At 33.1% G+C, this 16280-nt stretch overlaps 1 non-coding gene across 1 annotated transcript; it reads left to right on the forward strand.

Moving 5' to 3' along the window:
• Window positions 1–9620: 9620 nt before the first annotated feature.
• On the forward strand, window positions 9621–11540 carry LOC114260171 (uncharacterized). The gene is made up of 2 exons (XR_014338499.1): window positions 9621–10391; window positions 10632–11540. It is a non-coding gene; the product is annotated as an uncharacterized LOC114260171 (transcript).
• Window positions 11541–16280: the final 4740 nt, after the last annotated feature.

Genomic DNA, 16280 nt, shown 5'->3' on the forward strand with positions numbered 1-16280 from the left:
TGAGTAATAAGGGAAATTGCTTCTGGTGAGTAGAAAATGGGTAAACCGAGTTGAAATAATGAATTATATTTTTGAGATCATCAGGAAGGATAGCTGAATGGCGCCATAGTGAGACCACCATCTCAGAAACCAGGTTGGTAACTCAGATTTGAATTTTTGATCAAATGAGATGAACCAGGAATGGCTAAAAGTTTCATTTTGGTATAAGAAAATCTTGAACCAAGCATCAACGTAATCATGATAATTGTATGGAATAGAATGACCAGGTAGATCACGAAGCTGGTTAGGATTTCCCCATTCAGCCATGGAAACAATGTTGTGAATATAAAGTGAATGGTATAGGACCTTATAGGCATAGGTGCGGTCTTGAATGGGTTTGATCAAAATGGAATGATGGTTGAGTAAAATATCTTTGTAGTATGCTAGGGTTTTCTCTGGATGGGAAAGGGTGAAATGGCATCTAGAGCCAAAATGGAATTTAGCAATGTCATTGATGGTTTGATTTCTGGGGTACTAGGTTCTTTATAGAACAGGTTGGTAACATGTGAATTGGTATATTCAGACCGAGATGATTTAACAGGGTTAACTGGGAATGGAGTAACTGAGACTGATTGGCTAGATACAAAAGGATCAGAGGCCAATGCAGATGAATAATCAGGGCGGTGAATAGTACCAAGGGTTTGGTAACGGTTAATGAGGTCGAGTGAATAAGAGGGGGTAACTGACTCCAAAGGAGGAGGGACAATAAGTTGATTTGGTTTATTGGAAGAGGAGGCCAAAGCCTTGGAAGGAGGCCTTGGACGAGACATCTGTGAAATGATAAACAGTGATTAGCAACCAGAAAGAAGATCTAAATAATCTTGGTGACGATGTAAACAATTGTAGTTGTGAGCAAGTAAATTGCGGCGAGCTTGAAGTTGGTGGTAATTAATGTATTGGGCTCGTTTGGTGGTGGGTCTAGCTGATTTGAGGCGGCGAATGCGATGGGTAAGTTGTTTAATGAGAGTTTTGAAATAGGTAATTCGGGATTTATGGTAAGCAGTAAATGGTGTAGTCATCCCTTACCCCCCTGTAAAAATTCCCGAGTAAGAAAATCAGGTAGGGAATTTTGACAACCAGGTATATAGGTAATATCAAAATCAAAAATACTTAAAATAGCTTGCCAACGGGCAAAAATTTGCTTACTAGCAAGATTTTGAACATCTTTTTCTAAAATAAATTTGGCAGATTTGCAATCAACACGAAGTAAGAATTTTTGATTTAAAACATCATCTTGAAATTTTTGAAAACATAAAACAGTAGATAAAATTTCTTTTTTAATAGTACTATAATTAAATTGTACTTTATTCCAGACACCAGAATGATAGCGAATAATTTGTTCAGATGATTGAGGAGTAAGTTGCTGAAGGAGAATGCCACCATAACCAATATCAGAGGCATCAGTTTGAATAATTTTGAATGAATTTTCAGTGGGAATACCAAGACAAGGAAGAGACTTAACATATTGTTTGACCTGTTTAACAATAGAAGTATGAACAGAAGACCAAGGAGGAGGATTATCTTTTAACCTATCAAATAGAGGTTGACAAGTTTTCCTAAGGTCTTTATAAAATTCAGCAATGTAATTGAGAGAACCTAAGAACCTTTGTAATTGAGTTTTATCAAGGATTTCATCAGGGAATTTGGATGCAAATTCAATGGATCGACTAATAGGTAGGATAGTATTATGATGAATATCATATCCTAAAAACCTGATTTTGGTTTGAAATAATTTAATTTTAGGAGCAGAAATGACGAGACCATGACTTTTGATGGTGTAATAGAATGCATTTAAATGTTTCCAATGTTCACTAAGTGATTTTGAAAAAATTAAGATGTCATCAATGTAAACAATTGAAAAATGACTAAATGGGTTAAATATGTCATTCATGATATGTTGAAATTCACTAGGAGCATTTTTTAAACCAAAAGGCATGACATTCCATTCATATTGGCCAAAGGGTGTATTAAAAGCAGTTTTATATCGATCTTTAGGATGAATTTGAATTTGCCAAAAACCACTTTTTAAATCGAATTTACTAAAAATAACGGCTTGACTAAGTCGTTTAATTAAATCTTTTTTATTAGGAATAGGATACCGAATCCATTCTAAAACAGAATTTAATGGTTTGTAATTAATAACAAGTCGAGGGACACCACGTTCTAACTCAGCATTTTTATTAACATAAAAAGCAGGACAGGACCAAGGTGATTTACTTGGGCTAATGATGCGATTTCTTAATAATTCTTTAATTTCTTTTTTACACATTTCAAGTAATTCATAGTTTATTTGAATAGGTCGAGATTTAGTAGGAATTTGTGATTCATGAAAATTCTTAATATAGGGTAGGGTAACAACATGTTTTTTCCTATGCCAGAAAGCAGTGGGTAAAGTAGAACAAACAGTTGACTCAAGTTTTAATTGAAAATCATGGATTTTGGAAACAAGAATTGGATCAGTCAATTGTTGGTCAATACGTTTATGATTTACTTCTTCTTTAAGAAATTTTAAATGCCTAGTTAGGCGGTTAATTTGATGAGAAATAAAACAATCTTGTAATTGGTTTAAGTGTAATAGTTCAGGAGGAGATAAAAATTTGAATGTAACAGGTTGCCCTAAAACATGTGTAGTGATGCCTGTACTGGATGTAGTAAAGGGATATAATAAATAAATAAATGGGGAACCTAAAATGATTTTATCAGTCATGTTAGTGACTAAAACAAAAGAGGTTTTGAAACATACATTATCCTGGCAAACATGTACTTTAGGTAATTTATATTTGATATGCATTTTAGTACCATTAGCAGAAGTTAACTTTTCTTGACATTTTTCATAATATGTAGTAGGGAGTAATCCTTCTTGGATACAATTTAAATCAGCACCAGTATCAATTAAAGCAATTAATTCTAATTCAAAATCATTAACAATTATTTTGATTTTAGAATACCATTTTTGAATGTAAAGTTTGTTGATTAAACTTAATCGTTTTCTTCAGGAGTATGGGATTGAGATTGGTGTGATCGGTTATCAAATATCAAATTATCAGGATGAGTAGGATCAGACTCATGTTCAGATTCATGTGGGGATTCATGCTCATTAGTTTGGAAATTACCTAAACTTTTATCAAGTTTGAGTGTAATAATTTCATCTTCAAGTTTTTTATCTTTACATTGCAATTCTTTGATTGTCTGTTTAATCTGATTGATTTCTTGTTGTAAATCTTGTAAGGTAACGTCTTTTTGTTTATTTTTAAATCTTTCTAAGGTTTTGGATAAACTAATTATAGGTTTATCAAACTTTGGTTTGGAATCTGAATGAATTAATAAGGATTTTAATTTATCAGTATATTTTTGTTTTAACTTGGGATCATCTAATTTACTAATTAGATCAATTAAAGCAGATTCTTCTTGAGTAGTTTTGGTAAGGACAGTAATTTGTTTAACGGGTTTACAACAAACATCATTACAACCTATTGTAATATCATTATCGGAATTATCACTAGGTAAGGAGGAATCAGATGAAGTAGCAGGAGGATCAGAAGAGGAACTACTGAGGGAGTGATTTAATTGAAAGATTTCAAATAATTGATTTTTGGAATTATCATCAATTTGAAGTTGATTTACTTTGTCTTTTAGTTTTTGTTTTTCTTTACATTTATTTGAATAATGTCCTTTTTGACCACAATTATAACAGGTAACATCTTTAGTAGATTTAGATTTTGGATGTGATTTAGATTTATAATATTTCTTTTTAGGTTTGGTATAAAATTTATCATTGGATTTGGAAGGTGAATAATTCTTTTTATATTTATATTTATTGGAATGTTTGTATGAAGATTTATGTTTGGAGTATTTATGTGATTTCCTACGAGAAGGTGCAACAGGAGGTAAACCATATTGTTCACAGAAATTGCCTAATTCATATTTAGCTTTATGTTTATCTTTATTAGCTTTTTGAGTAAGTTTAAGATCAATACACATTTTAAACCTTCTTTTTGAATAGTACTAATTATATCACCATACGTAAGATTATCATATTCAATAACACCAGTGGGTTTACTAAGAACTTCTCTAATTTTATGAGCAAATAAGCTAGGTAATCCATTAATAAATTTTTCTTTCCAAAATGATTTAGTACAGTCTTCTCTTAACACGACTCGAGAGGTAAATACATCTTTATACCATCGAAAATCACTTAAGGTTGGACAATTAAGATTACTAAGTTGATCATGTATACGAGAATAGATATGGGTAGGAGTACCAATAAAATGTCGGACTATGGTATATATGAGTTGGTTAATACCATCAGGGTGACAACATCCTATAGTTTCATCAAAAATAGGGAGACCATTTTCATCAGTTTGATTAGCATATATGATTGTGTCACGTTGTTCTTCAGTGAGGTATTTTTCCCACCAAGATTTGAGCATACCAGTAAAACCAGAAGTAAGTAAAGAAACAATTTCAGGTTGAGAGTATTGGGGATAATTACTGAGATAACTATTGGCGACCATAGATAAATGGTTTAATTTTTGAAGGATTTGATCTTCACTGAGACCATCAATATTCCATTCGTATAATCTTTTAGCAGAAACAGAAAATTGATTACTAATATTAGTGTCTTCAAATTGGAGATCGACAGGAGTTGGTTTAGAATACCAGTTTTTAGTATTGTGAGGATTAACTTTGGGATAGTGGATTTTATTAAGAGCAGAAGGTTGGAATTGTTGAGCTAATTGATTTAGTTCATTATCAGTATTGTCAGTTTCAGATTGATCAGATACAGTATTAGTAATAGGTTGTTGATTCAAAACAGTAAGACCTTTATCTTTAGATGTAGAAGTATCATTAGGAGTTAATTTGGTAAATAATTGTTCAATAGCTCTGACAGTAGATTGGTCATTAGTAACTAGACTATTTCGTTTAGAACGATGACTAGGTAGATTAAGTAATGGTTGATCTAGAGATTTAGTTGATTTAACAGATTGGTCATCTAAATTAGTTTCTAATTTATCTAATTGTTTACCAATTGTTTTGAGACATTGATTAGTATAATTGTTTTGTTCAATAACTTTTTTAATTTCAGGATCAGTACCAGGTAACTTAAAAGGAGAGGCTGGAACTTCAGAACCTTGGTGATCAATAATTATATTTTCTAATGGAGGATGATTAGAACTAACAGAAGTATTTGGAGAAGTTTTCCATTTATGTTTTGTGATTGTATTAACCTTTTTGTAATATTGATCCATCTAATCAAAGAAAGATAATTCAAAACCATATTGAACCATAAAATTATACCATTCTCTAGTTATTCTGGATTGTTGAACAGAATTATATTTAGCACTATAAGCAAGTCGTTTAGTTTTATTTTCTTTGGATCGGAATTCAATAAGTAATTGATTTAAATCAGGAGTAAAATCTTTTGTGATTGTCATTAGCTGGGGATTCACAGGTTGTATAAATTCTTCGAAATCAGTTTGAGTTGGGGAATTATTTGAAGCAATATCTTCTTCGGGTAACTGTGTTTGAGTAGTGTAAACAGGTTTACTAATTTGAGAAGTTGTAGAATTATCAATTCCTTTTAATTTATTTTTAGAAGTTGAATTAGTTGGGCCAAGATGGATTTGACTATTTTTCCTAAATAGAGGAGTGTTAAATATTTCATCGTCAGTTGATATTTCGGAAGGGACACTAGATGTACTATGTCTAGAAGATTGACTTCGATTAAATTTAATATTAACTGATCCATCATTGTTTTGCTGGATATGTTGAATGTCTTGGATTGAAGATTGTTGTTGATTATGTTTGTAATTTTCATTGACAGTAACCCATTGATCAGGTAAATTAATATCTTTCCATTCAATCATGTGAGGAATATTAATATTGGATTCATTAGTACTACTACTTTGGATTAATAAAGTTTTATCTTTGGGGCTTTTATGTAAAGCATGAACATTTAAATTAGTTTGCATACATTTATAATGAACACGATAAATTAAAGCAATATTATGAGAAGAATCTAACATTTCAGTATATTCACCATGTAATTGAATGTTCAGTGTTAATGCCTTGAGAATATGTGGATCTCTTAAACTTAATGTAAAATCAGGGAAACAGTTAAAATGTACGGGACCTTTATTAAGACCAGTTTCCATCATTCCCATTAAACTAGCATTGTAATTAAGAAAACGAGCATCTCGCAAACAGAGTAAAACAGAAGTATTTTGTCCTATCATAGTTAATGGATTGACACCAATTTGAATTAAACCAATATGCATAAAATTGTAACCACGATCTAAATGTCGTTTGATTAATTTTTTATCAAATAACTGACAGGTTTCTCTTGGTTTTTCGAGAGCATAAACTTGTTCAATAGTTTTAACATGGAGAGTAACTTTAAAAACATCTTGTATAAAAGAAGTTTTATAAATCTCTTTAATAGGTAGTTTTGGAATATTCCATCCAGAATTAATTTGATCATTTTGTATTTCAACATCTTCTTCATTAATTATGATGCCTGGATTAGGTATGGAAGGCAAGGTAGTTGACCTAGAACTGACTGATGAGTTACTTCTAAATAATCGATTCATTGTTTTGATTTAATTAACCAGTTTTACAGATATCTTAATACATACCCTAGTCTTGTCAATTTTACCACATACCTAGTATACATACATACCCTATCTTAAAACCCCAAAGTCTAACTCTGCCTAAACCGAAGGACTTACAGAAGACTGGGAAGAAGTGGGTGACTTAAACTAGGTGGATAGAAATAGACTGATCTTGTGGGTGATTAAGATGAACTGAAAACAGGATTAATTAAACAAACAAGGAAGACGATTGAACAGAAGTAGCTAAACAGTTAGAAACAGGATACCATAATTATTATAATAATAATAATAATAATAATAATAATTATTATTATTATTATTATTATTATTATTTATGAGAAATGTAGACAAGTAGTGAATAATAAAAAATAAAAATTAATTCAAAAAATTATTTCACAATTTATTTAGCAAACACTAATCAATAACTTAAATTTATGATCCAACAGTTATACCAAACAGATTAATAGTTTCTGATTAAAGTCATAATTTATAATCTATTTTAAAAGTTACACCAAACGGGGCCAAAATAATGTTATATGCACTAATATTAATTAATGAGTTATGCCAGGACTCTAAATATTCTACCAAACCTCTCACGTGATGTGAGACCCACATACATGTGAATTTGTGTGAATTTCACCGTGAGAGGATTGATAAAATATTTAGTAAAATATTTAAGGTACATACCATTTCTCTTAATTAATATATTAACAAATAATATATGGCATAATTCTAAATGTTTGAAAGTATTTATAATTTATATAATAAATAGCACTAATAATAATAACATAAAATATATTGATATATTAATATAATACCACCGTGCAGCATAAGTGCACAACAACCCCGAAATTAATTTCACGCTATTAATTGGGATCACCTAGGCTCTTCCCAAAGAGTAATGATTCATCCCCCTTTTCCCCCCACCCCCTTTGACCCCCTCTCTCTCTCATTGGTTACCTTTTCTTTTTTTTTTTCTTTTTTTTCCTGCTCCACCAATCACCCCCTGCCACGTGGCAAAGGGGGGTGAGAGGGTGACCCCCAAAAGAGGGTCCCAAGCATTATTCCTTTCGAAAATGTCCCAGCTAGGTTGAATTTATCATCAATAATCTTACACACACTGTAATAACTGTATTTCTACGCCAAAAATGAGTTGGACGTGAGTGGAGGTGCTGGGGTCTTCTATCATTAGTTAATTTTTTTTTTTTTTTATTGCCAGTTACGTGGAAGTGGGGGTGCTGGGGTGCCGCGGTACTGAGAGTCGGAATCACGGCTCATTTCTACGCCTTCAGAAATTTTATTCATAATTTCATAAAAAAAACACCAATACGTGTTTCACATTCATGATACACTAGAGTTATTATGTTATATGGATAGATTTTTTTTTTTTTTTTTTTTTTTTTTTTACAGAATAATATGGTGGTAGTTTTTTTTTTTCTCCAAAAATGAATTTATATATTATACTCTTGTTGAAAATGTAATATATTTTCTGAATTTTTTATGTGCTTTAAAATAATTTTGAGTTGTATGTTTAATTATGAGTTGTAAATTTTTATATCAAATATCAAATGTCACATCGACAATTCTTTACTCAAATCAAAATTCTTTTTAAAACTATTTTCAAAACTCTTTACCAAACAAATTTTCCACACTCAAATCATAATTTCAAACCTCACAAACTCATAATACAATTCAGTGTGTTTGGTTTGAGTTTTTTGGATTAAGTTTTTTGAAAACTAACTTTTTTGGTTTTCATATTTTTTTTTTTGTTTTTAATGAATATTTTTAAAATTTTAAACATTTTTTTTACTTTTTTAGATACACCTTACTTAGATGTATCTAAAAAGTAAAAAAAAAATTGTAAAAAAATATTTTAAAAAATTAATAAATACATAAAAATACAAAAAATGTACTGAATTCTTATATTTTTTTTGTATTTTTGGTATTTAGTGAATTTTTAAAAGATTTTTTTTTACAATTTCTTTACTTTTTAGGTGTATTTATGTTAGGTGTGTCTAAAAAGTAAAAAAATTACTTAAAATATTAAAAAAATTCAGTAAAAATAAAAAAACACGAAAAATAAGAAAGTAAAATTTTCTGAAAAGTGTTTTTTGAAAAGTGAAAACAAGCCAGGTGCTCTCAAATCATAATTACAAAACTCTACCAAATGTAACCTTAGATTCTCATTTTTATATCTTCTTACAAAATTATCATTAGTCCTTACAGGTCTCTCTAGCTTTCCTCCAATTTATTGTTTGGATCCTTAAGACCTACCATGAGTTTTGTTTTTACGATTCAAATTGTTTATTTTATCAAGTTCTTTGTATATATCGGCCCCATTTGGTAGAGCTGTGAGAAAGTGATTATAGCTTATAGCTTAACAGCTTATAGCTTATAGCTGTAAATATAAGCTGATTTTTGACTTATAAATTAAGCTTCTCTTCCCCACTCAAAGAATAAGTTGATTTTTGACTTACAAAAAGTTATAAGCTGTATTGTTAAGCTGAGCCAAATACATCAAAATAACTTAAATTAAACTAAAAGCTAAAATAAGCTGAAAATAAGTTCTACCAAACAAGGCCATCATCCAAAAATAAATTAAGTTAATTTAATAACCGTAATCTATTAAATTTATCATATTTATCTATTAAAAAAAAAAGATAACAAGTATATTTTTAAAAATAGATCACTTATTTTTTTATAATAAAGTTAAAAAATTAAATATATTATAATTATTAAATTAACTTATTTTGTGTGAATAATAATAATTCAAATTATTCAAACCAAATTAAGATGGATTATACAAGACGAACATAAACTTCCAATTCATCCCTCATTAAACAAACATTTGAGAAGTGAATTATAAATTAATTTTTTAATTTATTATAAAAAATAAAAAGATATTATACAACCTAAATAAATTAAAACTGACCTATAAACTGATTTCAAAAGAGTCCTAAATTAGTTTAACAATTTTTTTGTTAGCTTCATGTGTCATTTCCGTTGCTTCGCAAACCTCAAAAACAGTTGTCAAACTCAACCAGAGTCAAACTCCAGATGAAGCAGACTTAGCAGAGTGACCCCTCTACTTCGTCCACTTCTTCACTCCCAAATACCCATGAAAATAAAAAAGAAGAAAGAAGAAGAGGACGAAACCTATCTCCTAAAAAAGCACCCAAACCAGTCTCCAAACTAAACCCATCTCTTATGTTCTCTTTATTATTTCTAATTAGTACCTCATTTCTCCAACAATAAACCCACAATCAAAAGAAAGGGCAAGAAAAGAAAAAAGAAAAAAAAATGTGTTATGTGGGTAAAGCAACAAAGATCTTCATCTTTATAATCACAGTGCTGGTGGTGACTGGTCTTCTCTTGGGATTTGGGCTTCTTCGCCACGCCATTCACACCAAATCCCACAAATGCTCCGGCGAATCTTGCCACCAGTCGCCGCCGCCGGTTTTCCCCAATCCCAATCCCAGCCCTAGCACCACCACCATCCCCACCCCACCTTCCACTCCTAACCCAAATTTGGGTTCCAACCCCAACCCACCACCACCGCCGCCGCCAGCTCAACCTACCCCAAACCCTGGCTCAACACCGACTCCACCTCTGCCTTCCCCTCCCCTTCCTCCTCCTCCTCCGCCGCCTCCGGTGGTTGTTACGGCGGCTCCGCCTCCAACTTTCAACCCTCCGAGCCCAGTGGTCACTCCAGGTCCAGTACAGGCTCAGTTGCTTTGACAGGTAGCTAGCTAGTCAAAAGTTCTTCCATTTTCTTAAGCATTGCCTTTTTTGGAAGTTTATCGTCGGTTTCTTCTCTCACCCTTTGTTTTCTTTTGTTTTTGGAATTTTTGAATAATTCTTTGATGGGTTATTGTATAGAAATTTGAATGTTATTATTGTGATTTATGAATGGCGGATTTGCTTTTCTTCCTGATTTTTCTCTCGAGTGGAGTGATATTTTTACTTGACTTACAATTGCAGAGGACTATATGTCGTTAATTTTTATGTCAGATCCAGACCAGAGTCAAATTTATTGGACAACATTTGTCTCCTCAAAAGAGCAGAGTGTTTTTCAGTGAATGTTCAATCCATTTCTTTTCTTTTAGTTTGCTGTTCTTTCTTTTTCCCTTTCAGTATGCAGCTGATGATGATGAAGGGTTTTATTCCCTTCTACTAAGAAATGTACATATTCCTTGTATTTTTCTCTCCAAACAGACAAGTCTCATAGGCATACACGAGGAATCAAATGCAAAGCCTAAGGCCTCGTTTGGGAACGTGATTTTTTAGTAATTATTTGACTTTTTAGTTAAAATATGATGTAAAAAAAATTAGTATGTTTAGGATGATTTTTTGACTTTTTACGAAAAGATGTACAAAAAGTAGAGAAAAATGAGAATATTTGACTTTTTGGTACAAGGTGTTAACTTTTTGACTTTTTAATAATTTTTTAACCTTTTGACTAAACCGATCGTTTCCCAAACGAGACCTTTTAAGTTTTTGTTCTATGAAAAATGCTATCTTGAAAATTACATTTGAATTTACATTCAGTAACATGAATTATTGTATGTTAATTTTTATTTGTTTAGAAATTAATTAATCTAAACTCAATTTCTTATCATGTCATTTTTTAAAGTGGTGTTTATAAGAATGGATATGGATGAATAAAAATATGTATTATTAGCGGTGAATAAGTAACACCAAACTTGATGGATGAGTTAAAAGAATAAGTCATTTGTACTAATTAATATATTAATTAGTATATTAATAGATGATGTGACATAATTTTAAAAATTTTGAATATTTGTAATTTGTATAATAAGTGAGGTCAGTAATAAGGAATTTTTTTTTTTTTTTTTAAGTTCCCTGGTATTAAGATTCTATAACACAAAAGATATTCAATATTTTCATAATGTTTAAAGTCTCTCAAATCAAACCAAAGAAAATTCAATCTAGAGAAATTCTCTGGTCCAAACCAGAGAAAATTTAATCTAAACCAGAGAAATTCTCTGGTCCAAACCAGAGAAAATTCAATCCAAATTAGAGAAATTCTTTTCAAATCAGAGAAATTCTAGACTTCCCAAAGAATTTCTCTAGGTTCAAACCAGAGAAAATTGAAATTTTTCTGAGATCAAACTAGAAAAATTCAGAGAAAATTGAACATCACAAAGAAAATTAACCAAACCAAAGAAATTTTAGTACAAATTTCTCACACAGAGTATTGAAATTTCTTTGGCTATATTCTCTGGCAAAAACAACCCAAAGGCTAAAAAATATTATTTTTCACTTTTCTAAAAATTTCAACATAATCTTAGTAACCAAACAATCAAAAAATCATACCTAATACCCTTTCCAAGTACCATAAGTCTTCTTCAATGTTGTTCTTGTTTTTGATGCTTTCAAAAAGTAGATAAGGATAAAGAAATGGCAACCAATTTCGGATCATAGAAGCAAGGAAAGGTTGCTCCCTAGAAAAGACTACTTGGAGCTAGGGTTTGACCGATCTGAGGATCGTAGCAACGTTCGATCACTTCACGATAAGTTGGACAATATTCGAGAGCTTCTCCATTGACTTTTTGCACCATGTGTCCTTTCTATCTTTCACCCGGGCAGCATTGCGAGAAGAGAACCGCCGGAGATGGAAGTTTCCGACGAGAAAAGTAGAGATCAGAGACGAGCATAGACATGGCAGTGGTGGTGAATGGAGACGATCTGGAAGATCAAGATTGTTGCTTTAGAGAAAGAACATTTTAAAGAGAGAAAGAGACGCAGAGATGAAAGAGAGAGAGGAGAAGAAGTGAATTTAGCAGAGGAAGAGAGTTTAGAGTAAGAGAGAGAAAAAAAAAAGATAAGGTTTGATTTGAGAAATTTCTCTATGATATATGAATGTAGGGGTTGAGGGACCTTAGACATCATAAAGTAATATTATGAATCTCTTCCATTACTAAATGGGAGAGGGACCTTAGACTAATTTTCTCCAGTAATAATGGCATAACACTAATTGATATACTAATGTATACATTAATTAGTACATGTAGTATCACCGTAGTTAAAAAAGACTATTATGTCATTTGTTCTTCAATTGAAATTAGGAAAATGTCTCGTAACTCAAATTTTGTGGCTCAAATGGCCAAAACGACGCCGTTTTGGTTATTTTTATATTGTTCTGTACTCAAAACGACGTCGTTTTGGCCATTTAAGCCACTTTTGAGCCACAAAATTTGAGTTACGTAGTATTGTCGTTGAAATTAAACCATTGTCAGTAGGATATGAACCGATCCATATTCAATGTAATGATTGTATAGTTGTGATGCAGATAAGATTATAAATGAATGAAAAATTATTTACAAATACATTTAGAAAAATAATGTATTAATGATGTTTTTAAAATTATAAATATAATAATAAATATCTTAACTGAAAATGAAAAGATGACAATAAAATAAGTCTCTGTCCAAATGGCTTCACTCTTTCTCACATGGGGCTTTGGCTGCGGACAAAAACAACATATCACTTAAAAAAAAAAATTAATAATAAATAGTAATTTATGTTGCAAAATTAAAAAATACATTAAATAGTAATTTGGGTTGACATTGCAAAATTAAAAAATACATTCTTTCGTAATTATTCATCAGGAGGTAAAAGAAAATAGTAATTTTGGTTGCTAACATGTGTGAACCACTTGGCGAAAATTTTATTTTTTTGCATTGTGTAATATGTTTTCATTTGAGGGTCCAAATGAGAAATGTCCGTAGTCATTATCAAATATTCTTCCTTTTTGATCTCATGTTCTTGTCTTTTGATATCAAGTACTTTTATCTCCTGCAGTGCTTGAATCATTTTTTCTTTTCTTTCAGCTTTTTCTTTTCTTTCTCAGCAAAGTGTTGGTTAAATGTCTCCAATTGTATACTCATTTTTTGGACTTCAGCTTCAACAACTTGATTTCTCCGAAATAATTCTTTTGCAGCTTTTCTACCCATAGGCTTTTTACCCCTTGCAGAGACACTATTCTCACTGATTTGATTATTACCAACAATTGGATTGTTACCAATACTTGGACTGTTACCAATATTTGGACTGTTGTCATATTCAAGAGAAATACAATTATCCATAGGGGAATTAGGAGCTAAATTAGGAGAAAACGGTGTATGTATCTGTAGACACCCTATTTTTGACCGACCTTAAGACTCAGACGTCACCAGTTGAGCGCTCGGTGATATTGCATATTGTGCTCGTTCAGAAGTTTCAGAGTCCCGGCTGCAAGCCTTGCCTCTAGACTTCCAAACTCTTTCATGCCTTGCCTCGGTTTGCGAATCAGGTTTTGTTTTCCCTGTTTTCTCTGCCCGAAGGGAGGGAGAGGTCTCGTAGACCATCTTTCAGTGGCCGTAGGCTACGTTTCGTGGTCGTAGGCCATTTTTTCCGTTTGGAGCCCGGTTTTCGATTTTTTGGAGCCGACGGTCGTGTGCCTCGGTTCAGGACCGCCTAATCACCTCCATTTGCTCCGATTTTTGGTATACACCTTATTTTCTCCCTTTTGAGGAACACTGGGGTCCGAGAGACCAACTTCGTGGTCAAACGCCACCTTCGGTGCTTAACAGTCAGTTTTCGGGCTCCCGGACCGCGTGTTTTGGCCCCCGAACCTTCGCTTTGCATCGGTTTGGGTTCATTTTTGGTGGAGACCTTATTTTCGTTGTTAAAAAGGTTGTAGAAGAGTGGGAGGCTAGCAATTTTTCTGAAAAACCAGCTTTTTTTGGTCAAAAGTGATTCAGCATAAATCCGGGAAGAAGGAAAACATTGCGCGGCTTCACCGAAACGAGCATAACTCTTTGCATACTTGGATTTAAGATACGATGTTACCACAATTGGAAAGCTTACTTCTGGGGCTTCATTTTTCACTCAAGAATCTCCTAAGGACAAGTTCGGGTGGGGGAGATATGGTTGGTTGAAGTCCGTTTGGACTGAATCTGCGCGGCTTCACGAAAACTGGCATAACTTTTTGCACAGGAGGAATTTTGATGCAAGGTTTGCGGCATTGGAAAGATAACTTCCGGGGCTTCATCCTAGGGGGTGGCCGGCCACCTTGACCCTTTTGACCTGGTCGGCCGGCCACCTGAACTGGTCGGTCGGCCACCTTGCCTAGTCGACCGACCACTTTGGCCCTTTTTAGCTGGCCGACCATTTTTGCCCTCCTGAGTGTGTTCTAGCTGTGCCAGCTATTCTGCACTTCACCCACTGTTCGAGGGTCTCCCCTTTTGGGTAAAAATTTGAATTGGTTTTCCCCCCCTTTTCCTCCACTCCTCCCTCTATAAAACCAGACCCCCCAGCTCCATTTGAATTGGGTTACAAGAATTGGTTTGGAGCTCTTACATTAAATCTCTCTCTCTCTCTCTATTCCAACCCTCAAAACCCCTTAAGTTCTACACCATTTACCCTACACCTTATAGCACAAGGCCTCCATCCTCCATTCCAGCAACTTGAGGCTGCTTTCCAAAGGTGAAGAGCTCCCAAAATTGGTCCAAGAGCTGCTGGTCCATTGGTCTACAAGGGTGAGTCCCATTTTCTCTCTTTTGTGCCTTATTTTGCTTTGTATCTAAGCCATACTTGCTAGCATTTTTGGGCTCCGACCCAAACTGTAAATAGTTATATTTTGAGCCCCTTTTCATGTTTGATCAAGGACCTCCTGCTGTTTAAGGTCCCCTACTACCACTTGCTTCTTTATCTATCTTTTAGGCCAATTTTTGCATAGTATTTTAGGCCTATTTGTGAGCTGTTTTGGACTTTGCCATAAACTGTAAAATATCTTGTTTTGAGCCCCTCTTCAACATTGTTGAAGGGCTCTCCTCTGTTTGAGGTCTCCTACTATCACTTGCTTCTTTATCTCTTTTTTAGGCCAATTTTTGCATAGTATTTTAGGCTTATTTGTGAGTTGTTTTGGACTTGGTCATAAACTATAAAATAGCTTGTTTTGAGCCCCTCTTCAATATTGTTGAGGGCTCTCCTATGTTTGAGGCCTCCTGCTATCACTTGCTTCTTTATCTCTCTTTTAGGCCAATTTTTGCATAGTATTTTATGCCTATTTGTGAGCTGTTTTGGACCTTGCCATAAACTGTAAAATATCTTGTTTTGAGCCCCTCTTTAACATTGTTGAAGGGATCTCCTCTGTTTGAGGTCTCCTACTATCACTTGCCTCTTTATCTCTTTTAGGCCAATTTTTGCATAGTATTTTAGACTTATTTGTGAGTTGTTTTGGATTTGGTCATAAACTGTAAAGTGCCCTGTTTTGAGCCCCTCTTCAACATTGTTGAAGGGCTCTCCTCTGTTTGAGGCCTCCTGCTATCACTTGCTTCTTTATCTCTCTTTTAGGTCAATTTTTGCATAGTATTTTAAGCCTATTTGTGAGCTGTTTTGGACCTTGCTATAAACTGTAAAATATCTTGTTTTGAGCCCATCTTCAACATTGTTGAAGGGCTCTCCTCTGTTTGAGAATAGCAACTGCCACTTGTCTCTTTACCCCTCTTTTAGGCCTTTTCTTGCATGATAGTTTGGCCTTATTTGTGATTATTTTCGTGGCTTGATGTAAACTATAAAGTGCCCTGTTTTGAGCCCCTCTTCAACTTTGTTGAAAGGCTCTTT

Source organism: Camellia sinensis, chromosome 8 (assembly GCF_055761805.1).
Source record: "Camellia sinensis isolate YWXY chromosome 8, ASM5576180v1, whole genome shotgun sequence".
Taxonomy (NCBI): Eukaryota; Viridiplantae; Streptophyta; class Magnoliopsida; order Ericales; family Theaceae; genus Camellia; species Camellia sinensis.